This window comes from Labrus mixtus, chromosome 15, assembly GCF_963584025.1.
Source record: "Labrus mixtus chromosome 15, fLabMix1.1, whole genome shotgun sequence".
Lineage (NCBI taxonomy): Eukaryota > Metazoa > Chordata > Actinopteri > Labriformes > Labridae > Labrus > Labrus mixtus.
This window is the reverse complement of record NC_083626.1, coordinates 25,492,037-25,508,564: the sequence shown is the minus strand read 5'-3', so window position 1 is coordinate 25,508,564 and position 16,528 is coordinate 25,492,037. Positions and strand designations below refer to the sequence as shown.

At 39.3% G+C, this 16,528-nt stretch overlaps 1 protein-coding gene across 1 annotated transcript in view; it reads right to left on the bottom strand.

Annotated features, from left to right (window-relative positions):
• Positions 1–16,528, bottom strand: part of LOC132990052 (uncharacterized) — a 377,347-nt gene that overhangs the window by 303,899 nt on the left and 56,920 nt on the right. The gene's annotated exons all lie outside the window — the stretch shown is intronic.

Genomic DNA, 16,528 nt, shown 5'->3' with positions numbered 1-16,528 from the left:
TGTTGTGATAGAGCAGGTTGGATGCTTCCTGCTCTGTGAGAGATAAGGTATACTGTGGCTCATTGGGTTTATTTTTTGCGATTAAACACAGGAGATGTTTACTCACACTTCAGTTCACTGCTTGTCGTGCCGATGGCAAGGTGTCTCTCACCTCGAGCAGGTGAGGAAAAGACAAAAAAAAGCTTCTCTGCAAGATTACAAATGACTATAAAGTTTAAGAGAAAACCATGCAATGGCAAACAGCTTTGTCTGCCTCACATCTCAACACATCTTAATGCAGGTATACAATACACATCATTTATCAGGAAACGTTTCTTAATGTGTCTTTGATGACTTAAAGACTTGTTGCTGATTGGTTATTCTCATATGAGATATGTCTGAACTGAAGTTTGAACCAAACAGAAGCTACAGTATAAATGTAATTAATATCCCATTCTTTTGTACTGTTATTTTAATTCCCCATTAGAATGAGAGGTAAACACAGCAGGAAGCAATAAAACTCTCCGGGAGCAAATAGTCGAGGCTGATTGTGAATGAACACAGATTAGAACCTGTGCTGTAAGTGGTCGCCTGTGGTGAAGAACTTCTGTACCTACCATGAAGATAAACAGGCTGCAATCAGGAGTCATAAACTTCAATTCATTCAGCGTCACTGGAGACCATTTATCAGCTGCTCGGTGTGAAAAAAATTGCATTTATCGTAGCTTGCACCTTGATTATCCACATAGAGCCAGGGCTAAAATGTTCTGATTGAACCTAAAGTGGACAATGACAGGATCTCAGACAAAGGAGAATTCTTGTGGGGTTTTTTTCTTCGAGAAGTTGCCATGCTTTTGAAAAATGGAGATGTTTCAAGCCCGAGCTGGCTAAACATTGAAGCTTGTCTGTGACATGGCAGCCTGAGTGTGCCTCTTCTCTTTCCCATGCGGCTGTAGCTCAGTAGGTAGAGTCGGTCATCTCTCAACCGCAAGCTTTGGGGTTTGATCCCCGGCTCCTGCAGCATCACGTCCAATGTGTCCTTTGGCAAGAAACTTAAGCCCCCTCACTCATTTTATCCTGGAGCCAGGCCTGTACTAATATGAATGCCGTCCACATTAAGTGACATTAATCGTTCCCAGTGTCTCATTCTGAGTAGGAAATGAAAACAGATAGAAACTGATAGTGCCATAATTGGCTACTATCTTATCCTAGCGTTAGTGACGATTGATAAAGGCCTATGCAAACTTTTCTCATATTTCCGAGATAGTGTGTCTATTTTTTTTTCTTTGGTGAATGCAATGCGGTTCTGTAGCTGAGAACAACAAATCCAGATTTAATTTGAATTTTTTCTTTGCTCCACAATATATTGACATAGGGTATGTTTGATTTTTAATTTATCGATATTCAGGATGTTGCATATTATTCCTTTGAGATGCATCAGTCTTTGAATAAAAATATAGTTCCACAAACAAATCACCATTAGATCACAGTTAGCTTTGAGCAACCTATAAATATTTATTTGTGCTGTAATGAATTCAAAAAACATGGAGTGTCTTCATGTTTCCCTGAAAGAGAAGGATTTCAGTTCAACTTGATGAATATTATTTTTAGATGTAAAAAATGAGGTCAGGGCTCTGAGGTCAGAAAACAGACGAGAGACTCTGATGAGACAAGTGAATATCTGTGTAAGAGCATCAACACCGGACTGTTTAAATAAAGCATTGTGATGTAGATCTGTTGTGATGGGACACTAGCTCAGCGTCTCGCAGACTGAACACGATCCCACTTAATGAGCCTCTGAGCTTTTTTAGGGACTGACGAATAAAGTAAAAACTTAACGACAGGAGCTGTTTTAAAGAGATGCTTGTTTCTTTTCTCCTGAGTCGAATCAGAGGGTTTGATGAGAAAACTGCTGTTCTTGTGCTAAACTCTTTAAAAAAAAAGGATCAAACAACTGGAGCTCTTGAACTTCTGTATTTTTCCCTTGATTGAATTCTTCTCGGGAGAAAAAAATGATTAATCGCTGGATTTTGAGAAATGTTAATGCAATCCACGTATGACTCCTTCTGAACTTTTTGCCATTGATTTTCAGAGTGACTCAGAGGCACTTTAAGCTCTGAGGCACAAGCGTGAATAATTGCAACAGCACATGAGAATGTTTAAAATGTTATTCAAATTCATATTAAAAAGGAACACTTGCTTTAGATTAGATCGTTACACATTGAAGGGAAGGTGTTGGATCATGTTGCCAGCCCATCTGATTCTCACATAGCTGATGGTCTTAGTGTAGCACCACAAAAATGAGTAAACACATTCCTATAGTCTCAGTGAAAGAGCTTTGCGTTCTCAGAGATCCATTTTAATGAAGGTAAAGGTATTTCGTAAGCCTTTAAAGGAAGCTGTGAATGTGCTACGGATGACTTTGATGTCTGTCAAGTTCCACGGTAACATTACCTGAATAGATGAGGAGCATCTTGAAGTGTAGGTGATAAAACTTTTTGGCAGTATTACAACATGATGTCAGTTGTGCTAGAGACGTGCTGAAGTTATTTATACTAAATATATAATGTTGGGGGTTTAATTTAGGGATGTGCCCGACTAGCTGACCATATTTTCTTTGTCTGTTATACAAGATATTCCTGTTTGTATTATGTAGCCTCAATGCTGATTAAATGTTGTGTCTAAGCTGTAATGCAGCCACCCGCCACTAGGGGGCTATCTGAGCAGGGAAAGTAATGTTGGTGTGTGTGCGTGTGTGGGTGTTTGTGATCCATGCCACTACACCCTCTGACCATGTAGTGTCGGTGTGTGAGTGTGTGTGTGTGTGTGTGTGCCTGTGAGGGCTATTTGTTACATGTCCTTTACTTGCTGAGTGATGTTTGATGTTCTTATATGTTGTATTTGTTACCTGCCAAAGGACTGAGGCTAACTCTGGTGCAATGCATCAAGTGGTTACATTTATGTTTTAATTGCTCATGGTCCCTGAATGGTCAACAGCCTGTGTTTGTGTTTACTGCGAGCCCTATTCTTTCTCCCAGGATGCTACTGTGCTGACGTTAGTGTGACCTTGCCCGCCAAATCCATGTCAATAAACTTTCACATTATGTTGTTTTCAGTTATGTCACGTAAAGTAACAAGTAACGAGGTGCTGTTGGGGGGCGGCAGTATCTCAGTCTGCAGGGACCAAAATATGGAAGTGGGTCTGGTAGCTTGAGAGGTGCCAGGTCACTTTCAGAATACTGCAGAGGTGCCCTTGAGCAAGGCACCAAACCGCTCTGGTGATCTCCCTGTATAGCAGTGTGTAGCAGCCCCACTCTGACATCTCTCCATTAATGCATGTCCATACGTCCTCAGCATGTCTCTTAATAATGAAAGACTTAAAATGAACCGAAGGGCTGCATAAGATTAGACGTAGAATGACTTTTTAAACACTATAAATCATGAAAAGCAACTTTAATGAAGTCCCAGAATATAAATGCAGAGTTAATTGGCATTTTCCCGTTTATGTCAGCAAATCACGAGCTCAAGTTTGAAAAAGGAAGGTGTACATGTAATTATCAAACATGTTAAAAAAAATATTAATGAAACATTTGCAGCTGCTACATCGCATCGCTGGATCCTGCAAGGTGAAATTGCACCCACAGGATTTTTGACACTCAAAATCTCCCCACAGGATTTACAGGTGAGACTGTTCTCACTGTCAGAAAAAAACGAGTTGCAACACTACAACCGTGTTGAAAATTGCATTCAATAACACTAGTTTGTTTCGCCAATTACTTGTTGCAGGTGAAATATTCCCTGCCTGGTTTAGGGTTCACAGGAATGTGTCTTGGAGTGAGGGAAGTGCTCCATAATGTTACCAGTAAGAAGATGTAGAGGGGTGCTCACGGGGGATGTTGGTTGTGTGAAAGTGTCAGAGCGGAGTTCACATCCTTTGTTCTGTGTGAGCGACACAGGCACTTTGATCAAGGTTGAAGAAATGTTTTTATTTCAGTCTCCAAGTCAACGGGTCCCTCTCGTTTTTCCAGTTACTGTCGACTTTTATAGTGTTATACCCAAACCAAGATCTTTCTGAAACCCTGCTGAGGAGGGTCACATGGAATTTTATTTTTTTCAAATACTTTAAATTCTGGTTTACCCTCTGTTATTGAGAGACATATTTCTAACACACATAATATACAACTCTAATATCACAAGTCCTTGTTTCTGTAATCTTTAAGGTCATTGCAGTTAACCAATACACAACGAGCAGTTGTTTTGTCTCACAGTATGTTCTCACTAAAAACCTGTCAAAGTCCAAGAATGTCTCGTTTGATATTTATGAAATTATTCCCTGCAATCAGCCGAAGTGCTCCGAGTGCCTCTGAATGTGTCATTACTGTACACTCCTGTCAAGGACATCCTGCCGACACGAGTCAACATACTGCAATTACATCTGTGACGCCGTGTTCAAATCCCCGACTGCAAGGCAGGAATGTCTTTCTCTTTAGAGCTCTTAAAATACAGATTTTATCATTTAACTTTGGTAATAGGAAGACACAATCATTTCACTAAAAGAAATATGTTATCATGAGAAAATAAAATGTCATGAAACTCAGAAAACACATCACATAAAATAAAAATATTTCACAAAAAGTAAAGTAGCAAAGAAAGTGTTTCATGAGGCTCGTAATATTTTGTGTATCATTTTGTGAAGTGTTTTGGGATTTCATGGAATTTTTCCGCGATTCATTCAATATTATTTGCGTTTAGTGAAAGGTATAATATGCAGAATTTTATTAGAAATTTTACATTAAAATTTCCCAATTCATTAAAAATGGACTAAACCTATGTTCTATTTTTTATTGAGTACTTACATTACCTCAAATATATCCAACAGTTATCAAGGCCAGAGAAATCCATAATTTTATAATTTAAAGGGGCGTGTCTTGTCATGACAGACACAACATGTTTATCGTTGCCGTGGAAACACCAGATGTTAAGTCAAAAAACGCTACATAAGGAATCGGGAGCTGCTACTGAAAGCTGCCGTTCTGTTGTTGTATGTGCTGCTGTGATAAAAATATGTAGTATATCGTCGGTGAACATATTCTCTTCCTCTGCTACTCGTTCGTCTTGACTACGGTCTAGTCGGAGTTCGTTCTCATCGGGGTGAGCAGAGAGAACTCCCATGATTCTTTGCCAGTCTCGACGTCATCTTTCTGTTATTGTTTTGAGTACAAACATACAACAGAGTAGTGAAAAAGCAAATGGGTCTACAAAGTATTCTGTAAAATATTTTTTACATCTGACCTTCAGGGCCACCGTAGGAAACACATCAAAGTCAGCTCCTTCCAATGTAGCTGCAGAGGAATCCTTGAGGTCATTGTTTGATTAGCGAGAGCTGCTATTTGCTAACATATGCATCGCCACACTGTGAGCGTATATTTTCAGACGGGGAGGTTCTTAAGATATTCACCGCCTTTCTCGACTTTCACGCTTATTGTCCATCAAAGCAGCTAATGCACTCTTGATTTGAGTCATTCTTGAGCTGCCATGCCATTAAGTAGTCCCTTTGCCCCTCCTCTCCCTGCGTCTGGATTTCACAAGAGACAGATGATGAGACAATGGCAATTCATCTTCATCATGCCATGCGCATTAGCATTAACGTGCCGCTCTTTTCCTTACATAATGCAGCCCATCTCACTCACGAAAGCATCCAAAGGCAAAAAAAAAAAAAAAAAAGCACAATATCCTGAGAGCCGGGGCATGTCATTCGTGGTTAATATCATCAAGTCATCGGGGAAGAGTCGAGTGGAAGAGGATTGGACTAGTTCCACAAGTCCTCCACATGTGTTTAATATTAAATTACCTGCTGGATCCTCTGAAATGTGTTACTAAAAATAGATTAAGAAACATATTTTAAAAGTAGCCTTCATGGAGCCCTGATGTGTGTTTATGATCCAGTTATTTCTCAAGTGTGAAATTTAATCAAATTGACTTAATGGGGAAGGCCACCATGAGCTCTTAATCCCCTATATTATATCTTATAGTTCACGGGCATTATACACGATTTAGAAGTTAGATTAATATATAAGATTGTAACTTTGATATGAATGTATGTGCTTTCTTTCCATTAGAGCGTCGTATATTGAGATTGTAGATCTAACCGAGACAAAGTGAGTGTGTCTAAACTGCAGAAATCTTTTTGTACCACATCTGTTTGTCAGGGGTTTCAAGATTCAAACAATTTTTATTTACAGCCAACCAATAAAAAAAAATAAAAAATAAAAAAATACAGTCAACAGCAGCATTCAGACGTGTCAGTGAGAACCGTGTGGAGTTGGTTGTAAAGAATGAGAAACTTCAAGTCTAAGAAAATAATAAAACCAGATGAATTCTGCTTTATTTCCTTGTTAATTGTTTAGCACCAATACACCAATTCAAATTCCTTTTATATATAAATGTACTTGGCAATATACCCCGATTCTGATTCTGATTCTGATTTTGGAAAAAGGGCGTTCAAGCATGCTGCTCCCTCTTCTTGGAATCGGTTGCAAGATATTCTAAATCTTCGGGACCTGGTTCCCTTGGATGTTTTTACAGGATCTGGAGGCAGGCTGTATCTGACTGTAGATGTTTTAACTGACTCATATTGCTCCTTTTTGATCCCCTGTTGTTGATGATTTATGACAAAATCATGATGAATGTTTCTTATATTTTGTGTTTCCTTTTATTTAAGTGTGTTGTGTCTGAAACCAAGTTAGTTGTGCTGCTGCCTGTCTTGGCCAGGACGCTCTTGTAAAAGAGATTCTTAATCTCAATGAGACTTTCCCCTGATTAAATAAAGGTCAAATAAAATTAAAAAAAAAAGGAAAGTGGAAGAAGTAGCCGTCACACCATCGTTGGTTTGTTGAAGCAGTGAATTTGAAACTACGGCAGTTTCCATCTTGGTTTCCGGTTGAAAAACAAAGTTCCCACATCTATAAAGGGAATGTCCATGGCTTAAATATGAACTACCTCATTAGATAGTAGACACCAGCGTTTCTCACAGCATGTAATGGTTCATCAACACGAGTTGAGCAAGTTAACACCAAAGGTCCTGTCCTATAATTACAAAGACATGATGTCTTCCCAGCAGGGTAATGACAACAACAACCATGACTCCCATGCAAAGGTCGCCAAAAGCGACTGATGTACAAGAAACACATAATAAGCGAACAAGCCAGGCACGGTGAGAACAGATACGGATACCTGCTAATTAGGGGAGCAAAAAATACACTACAATCACTATTTGAATTTTCAAAAAATCATGAGCCATACCTACTGCTAATTAGTGTAAACATATAAATAACACACTATAATTCCAGTGTCTGAAAAGAAAACGTCCCCACTCTTAATCTTTGATATTATTTAAGTGACTGAAATCAAAATGCATCCCCATAAAGTTGCCACGGGGAAATGGGGAAAGTAGCTGTAGAGACCAACCTCTTTTTTTGCACCAGGCTGGACAAATTTTTTGGTGTAAATTTGAGTAATTTTACACGTGCAGTTGGGCATAGACTCCCTTTTGGATCCAGCCCTTAGTGGACACTATATGAACTGCAGTTTTGGGCACTTCAGTGTTGGCCACATTCGTCGGCCAAAAGGTTGCTGATTGACTTGTGCACCTCTGTGAAACTTATAAACGGTGTCATAGTGGTGTGTTTTTGTTGTGCTCACAGAAAGGGTAAAATTCTGATTATCATAGAGAATTTCCGTCAACAGACATAATTATTGTCTATTTTATAGACCCCACCAGGAATTGATAGACATACTGGGATTAAGCTCTTTTATCCTTGTTTTTCTCTTTCTGAGAAATGCTTTGCCAAAAATATATCAGGCTTCCACTCCCCACCCGCTCCCTCTGGAAACTGACAGATGCCTGAATTACAAAGGTAGAACTGTGAGTAATGAACCCGGTGAAAAACTCATCGTATAGAGCGACTGTGAGTTACCCCGAGCAGCCCCTCTGACCCTAACCCCAGCGTCTGAGCCCTGCCAAATGAGATTTTCATTTACTATTCACACACCAGAATGAGGCATGTTGCAGGCACAGAGGTGCTCTGAAGAACTGCACTGCATGCAAACGTGGGTTTGCAATTCTTAAACCCAACAAATCAACCATTCTGTTCCAAGCCTATTAGCATACAGTGCTCACATATTCTGCCTATGTGCTGGATGTGAAAGCACACATTTGAAAGCAGCCAAGTTTGTTGCTCATGAAATTATTTGGAGCTTAGTTTGAAGTGAGTTTGGATTCCTGTTTTCATGAGCATTTTTTTCAAAATATCTGTCAATCAAACATGTTATTAATTAGAGATCAGTGCTTTGATCTGGTGGATTAATAATTAATCATTATACTGAAGAGCCAGTTCAGCAGAGATTATGAACCATGTGCCCGATTTAAAGGTCACATATTATACAAAATACACTTTACTATTGATTTCCAACAATAATGTGTGTCCTCAATGATGAGAAGTCCATCCTCTACATCTTTCGCCTGCTTCTCTTTTCACAACATGTGTTGCTCAAACAGGCTGTATGGAGATCTTACCCTTGTGACATCACAAAGGGCAGTAACCCCTCCCCCAGGTGGGTGACACTCCCACAGCTAGGTGTTTGTTCTGTCCTCTGAGTCTGCCTTCTCACCGGAAACAATAGGACATGGAGAGAGAAAGCCCGAGTACACCCAAGTCCTTCCAGAGAGGGGGCGTGGTCAGACACAGCTCATTTACATATTTAAAGGTACAGACACAGAAACAGCCTGTTCTGAGCAGGGCTGAAATAGAGGGGTTTATAGGCATGATTGAATACAGGACCAGAGTGGATTTAGAACAAGAATCTTCACACACATGTTTTGGGGAGCTCTGAGACTTATTTAAACTTGTTGAAAAGGAGGATAAAATCTGACCTTTAAGGTAACAGGTATCCTGTTAAAACACAGCATGAAATATGATATTGTTTCGAGTTTTGTGCTGTGTGATAGTGATAAAGTGATAACCATTCTTTAAAAATCTACATAGCATGGATTCAAAAGGACAAACGATTCATCCAAAACTCTTGTTTTATCATATTTCATGATTTTTTGGGACTACAGATGCTTTTTAATCACTCTCTATAGTTCTGTTCTTTTGGGTTTAGTTTGTCTCATTTGTAATGAGACGTCTGCAGGTGGCTTACAGATCGATGTCTTCTCAGCAGCTGTGGCGGAACATTTTACTCAGCTGAGGAGGAAATCACAAGCTTTGAATCTCACAAGTGTCCTGGCATCTTCTCTAATAACGAACACTGGAAGGCTTCCTGCCAAAATCTGAGTGTTTATCACGGGGGGAAAGAACTTGCTGCACTTGTTTAGCAGAAAACATGTAAATTCTCTGCCTGTTCAACTCAAAATGCTTTAACCCTTTCTTCATGTCAGGTGCTGGGATAGACAGATAGGTGAGCAAATTCTGACTGCAAGGATGTATGGAGGGTGGTAGGAATAACAAAACACCTCCAAAGAATAATGCAATCCATCACACACAGCCTCAAACGCTCATACTGAACTAAATCCTCGCTATCGCACGTAGAGCCAAGCCAAAAAAAGGGGAATTATAAGCTTAAAAAGATACGTGTTTATTGCATTGTATTAAACTGTTCAGGTACTCTGCTGCTGTCTCATATCATAGAAAATGTTGCTTTTATGTCCATCTCCCTTCACGAAGTCAAAGTGGATGGAAAGACTCATGAGTCATTTTTCTAATTTCCATCTTTTGCTTGCTAAAGCAGACTTATCCCTGAGTTGTTTACTTATTCAGGTACTGACTGATGCCTCCAGACTAACAAAGGAGAAGATTAGGAGGAATTGGCTCTTTTTAAGAAACACTGCGGGCATTGTCCTTGTCCCGTTGATGTCTCACATGTTATAAAGTTATACCGCAAAATGCCTTGCCTAAAAGGAGTGAAGGACAGGTTTAAGGGGAAGGGTATATTTTGGGCTTAATTGAGAGGACAGGACAATTGATAAAGTTTGATACAGGGATGAGAGAGTGAAGGGATGATATGCGGTAAATGATTAGGATGGGAGTAGAACACAGGGCTGCGGCTATGAGAGCTTAAGCCTCTGAACGCGGGATGTGTGATTTAACCACTGAGCTTAGCTGGTGCCCCAAGACGTCCTTTTTTTGAGTAATGGGCCAGCATGTCTGTTACTCTGGCACCAAGAGCATGCTAATTAGCCAAGTCTGGTTCCTCAGTTTGTGTTGTTGTGCCTGTCAAGCTTTCCATCCTGGCAGAATTACTTAAAGATTTTAGGGATGTTCCTAGGGGACTCATTTACAAGTCAATTAAACACACATTTCAATTCAGACTAAAGGTAACAAAATGCTCAGAGAAAATTTTAAATGTGGGCACAATTTAACCCAGGAATCGCAGCATCTGCAGATAGATGATGTCAAACTGGTTTGCTAAGTGTTAGCATCACTAGCTAACAACACCACTGGCCAATATGCAGGTAAACATTCACATGCCACATGTCTGTGCTGAGATTACACATTCCTCTGGTTGACGGTTATATCCCAGTTGTACCCGACACAGCCTACTGTAAATACAATTTCATCTCCAAACTTCAGCATTACATTCTGCAAAACGAGCTATGAGATGCTAACTGTGCTGGTTTACATCCAGGTAGTAGAGCACTTTGCCAGTATGGCAGTAGTCATTAATGGGAAATACAGCCTCAGCTTGCTTAGACGGGACATTTGACCAGCATTGTTGGCCCTATAAGATGAAAATATTAATGATTAGTTTAACTGACAGTAATTCTGATGACGACTTCGACGTCTTCCGGTGCGTCTGCAGTCAGCCTCAAGCGGTCGCTCGACGAACTGCAGGATTTTGCACTAACGCATTGGTTTCATTTTTAAACACCGGGGTTTGCTCATACTACTACTTGGTGCACAGTTTGATGTATACCTGAGACTTTAGCACTCGTGTTTTTGCAAATGGAAACCTTAAATAGGGACATTGCTTTTCAAACTCTTCAGACACTGAGCTCCGATTTCAGAAACATGCCTGTCATACTAAGTTACACTTGCAGAGCTGCGGTTGAACGATTGCTGTAAAGAACCTGAGTTCAGCAAATGGTCGACTGTGGTTTATTTAGTATGAAGACAAACATGTACCAATGTATAGCACAAAGTACTTTGCAATGCATGCTCTTCTTTTACTTCGGCACTCTATAATAGAAATAAGACATTCTTTCAGCTTATGAAGATTTAATATTGACATGACCTTATAAATGATTTGTTAACCTTTGAGAGCTCCACAGTACTAATGCATCACATATCACTCCCTTCCCAAACTGTGCCAATCCACAGTGAACAGTGTGATATTTATTCCTAAATAAGTAGATATTGTATATTGTGTATCTATCTAATCATAACTCAATATTCTTCTCTGAAAAGACAGAAGAAAGGTCAAATTGAAGTTTGAAATTCAACACAGCACCTTCTCTGTATATCTCTGAGGATTTCGATGATACTAAAATCCTTTATTTCTGCAGCAGAGTTTTCTCCCCACAGCTCCACGACCGTAAAATCACTGAGTGTAAAGTTCTCTGGATGACCTTCTGTTTGCAGTCTAATGAAATTCATGTAAAGTGGAGAGCTGTGCGGTTTACTTAAAAAAACGACTTTCCTGTTTGAATCTCTCTTATCTCGTAAACTATCTGACAGCTTCAACACACCTGTGAGCGCATCAGGCTGCAGAGCGAGATCGAAATCTGCTGCAGATGGAATTAGGATCGTTTCATTAACAGAGGGAATTATTGCTTTTTTTTTTTCAAAATGTGACACAAACATGCCGAGGACAAGTTTTCAAACATTTACAGACACTTTTAATTCCGCACAAACACAAAATGTTTGATAAGAGGCCGTTATCAAAACGTAGTTTGTTCATTAAGGTACCGTGTAACAATTACTTGTGACATCGATTGCATCGTTTTTTCATTCAGAATATTGCAGCACTACACATGGCTGGTTGGATTATTGAGTCAGGACCATGTTTATTATAATTATGTTTTTTTTGCATGTAGTTTTTATTAAAGTGTTGTCAATGCCCAAAAATATGCTTTTCATGATTTTTGTTCATCATCTAACGTCATTACTTTACATTTCCACCACTGTTTGCATTTCAAATATATGAAAATTGAAACCTGCACAAAGAAAAAAAATCACCCAAACAACTTTAGGCTCATATTTTAAGTCCTTTTGTACAGTGATGGTGGAACTATATCATCCCTGGGGCGGACAATAGCGACCTATTTCAGTCTCTACTGAGGCCAAAGCTTCAGCACTCAAAGTCAAAATTTTAAATATTGAAAAATGTTCAATCGGAAAACCGGAATCAAGAAGGCAAAAAAGAAAGAATTTTGATTACTATGGTAAGAAAGCTGCATCCTCTTTTAGGATATGATAACAGCCAAGGTTGTGTAATGGTAAAAAAAAAAAAAAGATCTTAAAATGTGTAATTAGACGAGAAATGCTTTCAAGTACAAAACATTTCCAGCAGATTCTGGTGATATAAGCCGATTAAACTGCTGTTATTAGTTGTTATGGTGTAGACAGACGGGATGTAGAAGGACCCTGTTCTGTACCTCTGTGTCAGCTGAGAGTTCATGGGAGTTAAAGCTCATTGAAGGAAGGAAGATGTTATGGCTCCCATCGTCTCCAGGAGCTGCCTCGTTGTCAGGGGCGTGTCAAGAGGCGTGGCCACCCTAGAAATGTGTTTGCCCACTCCAGTTGCCACCCCAATTATTATTATTATTTTAGGCTAAGAGGGTTATCGTGTTGAACAGAATTTACAAATTTCCAGTTTTTGACTTTCTTGTTGTTGTGTAAACGTAACTGAAGTAAGAAAGGATTTCTTCTTCTGGTCCTGTGTTGTAATTAGCTGTTAGCCAAGAAGCTACGGTCTGGAATTTGGCCAGAATTTGACACAAACTTAACTCAACACACTCCGGTTTTCGTTGTGCCAAAGAGCTGTTTGAAAATTAAATATCAATAAAGGTTAGGCCTGTACTGTATTGGCGCCAAAATGACCAACGAAAAGGGTTCCTCACAGGGGCTTTGAATGTGTCGTCTTCTTCACATTTGATTGTCAAAATAGGATAAAATCTGCATGTTTTTCTTTCCCCATCGAATACGAGGATTACAAAAGTAACTCCAAAAACACTTCATGAATACATTTCATAAAATCATGATTTTTATTCGTCATTTTCAGCCAGAATGAATCCATAAATACTCCGTTGGAACATTTAATTTAAGTACACTGAAACCTTTGAGTCACACTTTAAGTTCGGGGTACACATATTCACCATTGGCTGGTTGTTTATTAGCATGCTGTTTGGAAGCATCAAGGTTCTTTACTAGTCATCATAAAGCACGTATCAATGACTCAGTCTGCATGATCATATACTATAACTACTAAATTATTAATCTTTAGTTTACCTCCAATAATCTCCTTAACAGTACTGCATGGTAATCAAGAATAAAGGCGTTTCGTAACATGCTTTGCACAGTTTGGGCATCATGACTTTTAAGTTGATGGCTTTGTAGTAATTTGGTCATCAATAAAGGCTTTGAATCATTTATAACCAGGGTTTAGTTTGGATTAACTTCGCATCGCTGTAACTCCATTACAGCCTAATGTTTGCTGTAGTTTATCTAGTTACTTTTCAAATTCAATAACGATGTTACAATTACAGAAAAACTCAAAACACTCATTTCTTGTCACTTTACGTGAAATACAACAAAAGATTAAGGTTTCTTGATGTCCACTTGATAGCACATTAGCATCCCCGGAGAAAGAATATCACTCGCGGTAAACAAACACAGGCTGATGATCATTCAGGCGTTATCTTTTCTCCAGGTTGGTATTTCCAAGACATCGTTTCTGTCTTGGAAATACCAACGTTACTTTTCCCTTCCTCGACTAAAAACAACAAGAGTATAGCGGGGAGTTAAAGTCTTTATGCAGGAAGGAAAAACTTTGGTCTGATGTTTCAAACCACTGTCAGGTCTTTCCCCTTCGGAGAACTAATGAGCTAAATAGCTACATGTTGAAAATGTTATATGAATGTAGGAGTTGTATCCTCTCACATTGCCATAGCAACACTAAATAATGTGAAAATTAAGATGAGTACTAAAGCAAAAAAAAAGTTAAGTGACTTTGTTGGAGATCTTGTCCCTTTTCTAATGCAGAAACTCAGTTAGAGACTCGGTTGCTTTATGATAGTAGTAGCTTTAACTCTAGCTGATAATCTTTCAGTCACTTGCCCGTCACTGCTTCTAACGAGCCTTTATGCTGCTAATGTTTTTCTAATAAGCAACCTGTTAATGGTCAACATGTGTATCTCAATATTACATAATACCAAACCTTGTTCAACCAAAGATTTACATCTGCATCATTTAACTGCAAAAGAAAGAAATTAGATCATAAAGGAGTAAAGCTTAAATCATGTTAGTGGCCTGGTCCAGCTTCCATCGTCATTCATGATAAATCAATGTGTGCACGTTCAAACACGAGGTAATGCAGACCTGCAAACCCCCCCAAAAAATATATAAATGTTTAAGTTCAGCAAAATAAATCGACAGCGTCATGAAGCATGGTGATTCAAGAAATGCTACTGCTCAGAGCCATGTCACTTATGAAGGTCTCGGTCTTGGAATAGAAAGCACCTTTGCTCGGTCTCGGCCTAGGCGGACTCTGGATTTGAAATCGAGACCGGTCAAGTGTTAGTGTCGTCTTGACAACACTACATGTCACTGAGTATGTTTTGCAGCATCAGTAACGTTACACTTCCGGCCCTGTTTCCTCTCACGGACGTTTGAATTACATAAGTGTGAAATAACATCAGTTACCTTCACGAGGATGTCTGAGCTGCTCGCTGCCGTTCTCCCCTCTTTATTTTCGCACCAAAACACAGGGAGAAAAAAAAAACAAATTCTCCTGGTTATGAAAAATAAATAATGTCATAACTGCCAAGGACAACTCATCAATCACTGACAAAAGCATGTTCGCAAACATTTCAGTCTGATCAAAGAAAGTGAACATCCCGAAACACTTCAGAGCAGCTCAACCGGACGCGTCAGCAGATCATAACTTCAGAGGGAAATAATGAGTCAAATGAGCTCGTAAGGAAAAGCCTCGGCGAGCTTTTAAGTTGATTTTTAACAACGCAGCCACACACTGCACCAGCGGCGCGCACACACTCTGCAGAGAGGCTGACATGAAGGGGGGGGAAGAGAGCCGTCACATAGAGCAACAATTAAAGAGTTTATTAATTCATCAGGTATCCCGGGCTGCACTGTGGACGCTGTTTATGCTCTCTCAAGCTGTGACAGGTGTTTGTCTACCGTCAGTTCTGTTCCTCAGAAGCCCATTAAACTTTATTAAGGTCCACAAAATTAACAAATCCACCGCTGCAGGGTGTGGTACACTCACACAGGTTTTAAATTACATTCATTTTCTGCTCTTCTTCAACAGCAAATACCTTCTTTGAAGAAACGTAATTCTGCCTGAATTATGTTTTTAACATATAAAATCTTTTTTAATTGATCTATCTGCGCATCGTGTTTGCTCTCGTTAACACCTCAGCTTGCACTCTGTGGCAATGAACGCATTATTTACACTTTTTACGGTTCATGTAGGCACTCAGTAATTTGTTACGGTCAGTGAAAAGATAAATGTGAATTTGTTTAAAGGCATTAGTGACTTGAGGCACCATTTACTTTTTAAAATGTAACCCAAACCGTAAACCTTACACCTGCAAAAAAAAAAAAAAGGATTGTTCTGCTACTTTATGGGAGCTGTAAATAATCAGTAAACAGTCATTTTTGTTAGCAAACAGTTTCCTATTTACACATTCAAAGCAGCATTATTATTGGTGTTTGTGCACCGTTTTAATTTGAACTCCAATGTTGTGTTTTCTTTGTGAGTTTTGGCCTCCGCTTATTTCTGAAGAACATCTGTCTCTTTAGCTGCCAAATGCTCCACGAGCAAGTCACTGACATTGCCCTTCTATCATGCAGCGTTAATCCAAACATGTCTGCTGAAGACATGGGTCTGTCGTTGCCCAGAAAAAATATTCAGAGGAACTTGAGAGAGTAATCTTATAAGAGAGAAAGGTGCATAACACCCAAACAATATAAAAGTAATATCTGAAGGAATCTGAGGAGTTGGTTAATAATTCACTTTAGGTTGATCAGTATGAGCAACACCATCACACACTGAAAGTCAGGTTAGCAAATGTTACCATAATGTGTATTATAGCTACTGTACTGTCATTGTTTGTTTCTCACAGACCTGACTCAGGGCTCTGGATTAAGGCTAAGTATCAATTTTGTCCAGGGAAAAGTGGAAAATGAAAATATTACTCATGAACTTAACCCAGGCGAGAATTACGTTTCCCCTCGAAACATGTTCTGGCAAAAACAAACCTGACAAAATAAAAGACAGGATGACGGATGAATTGACCTTTACAATTCAT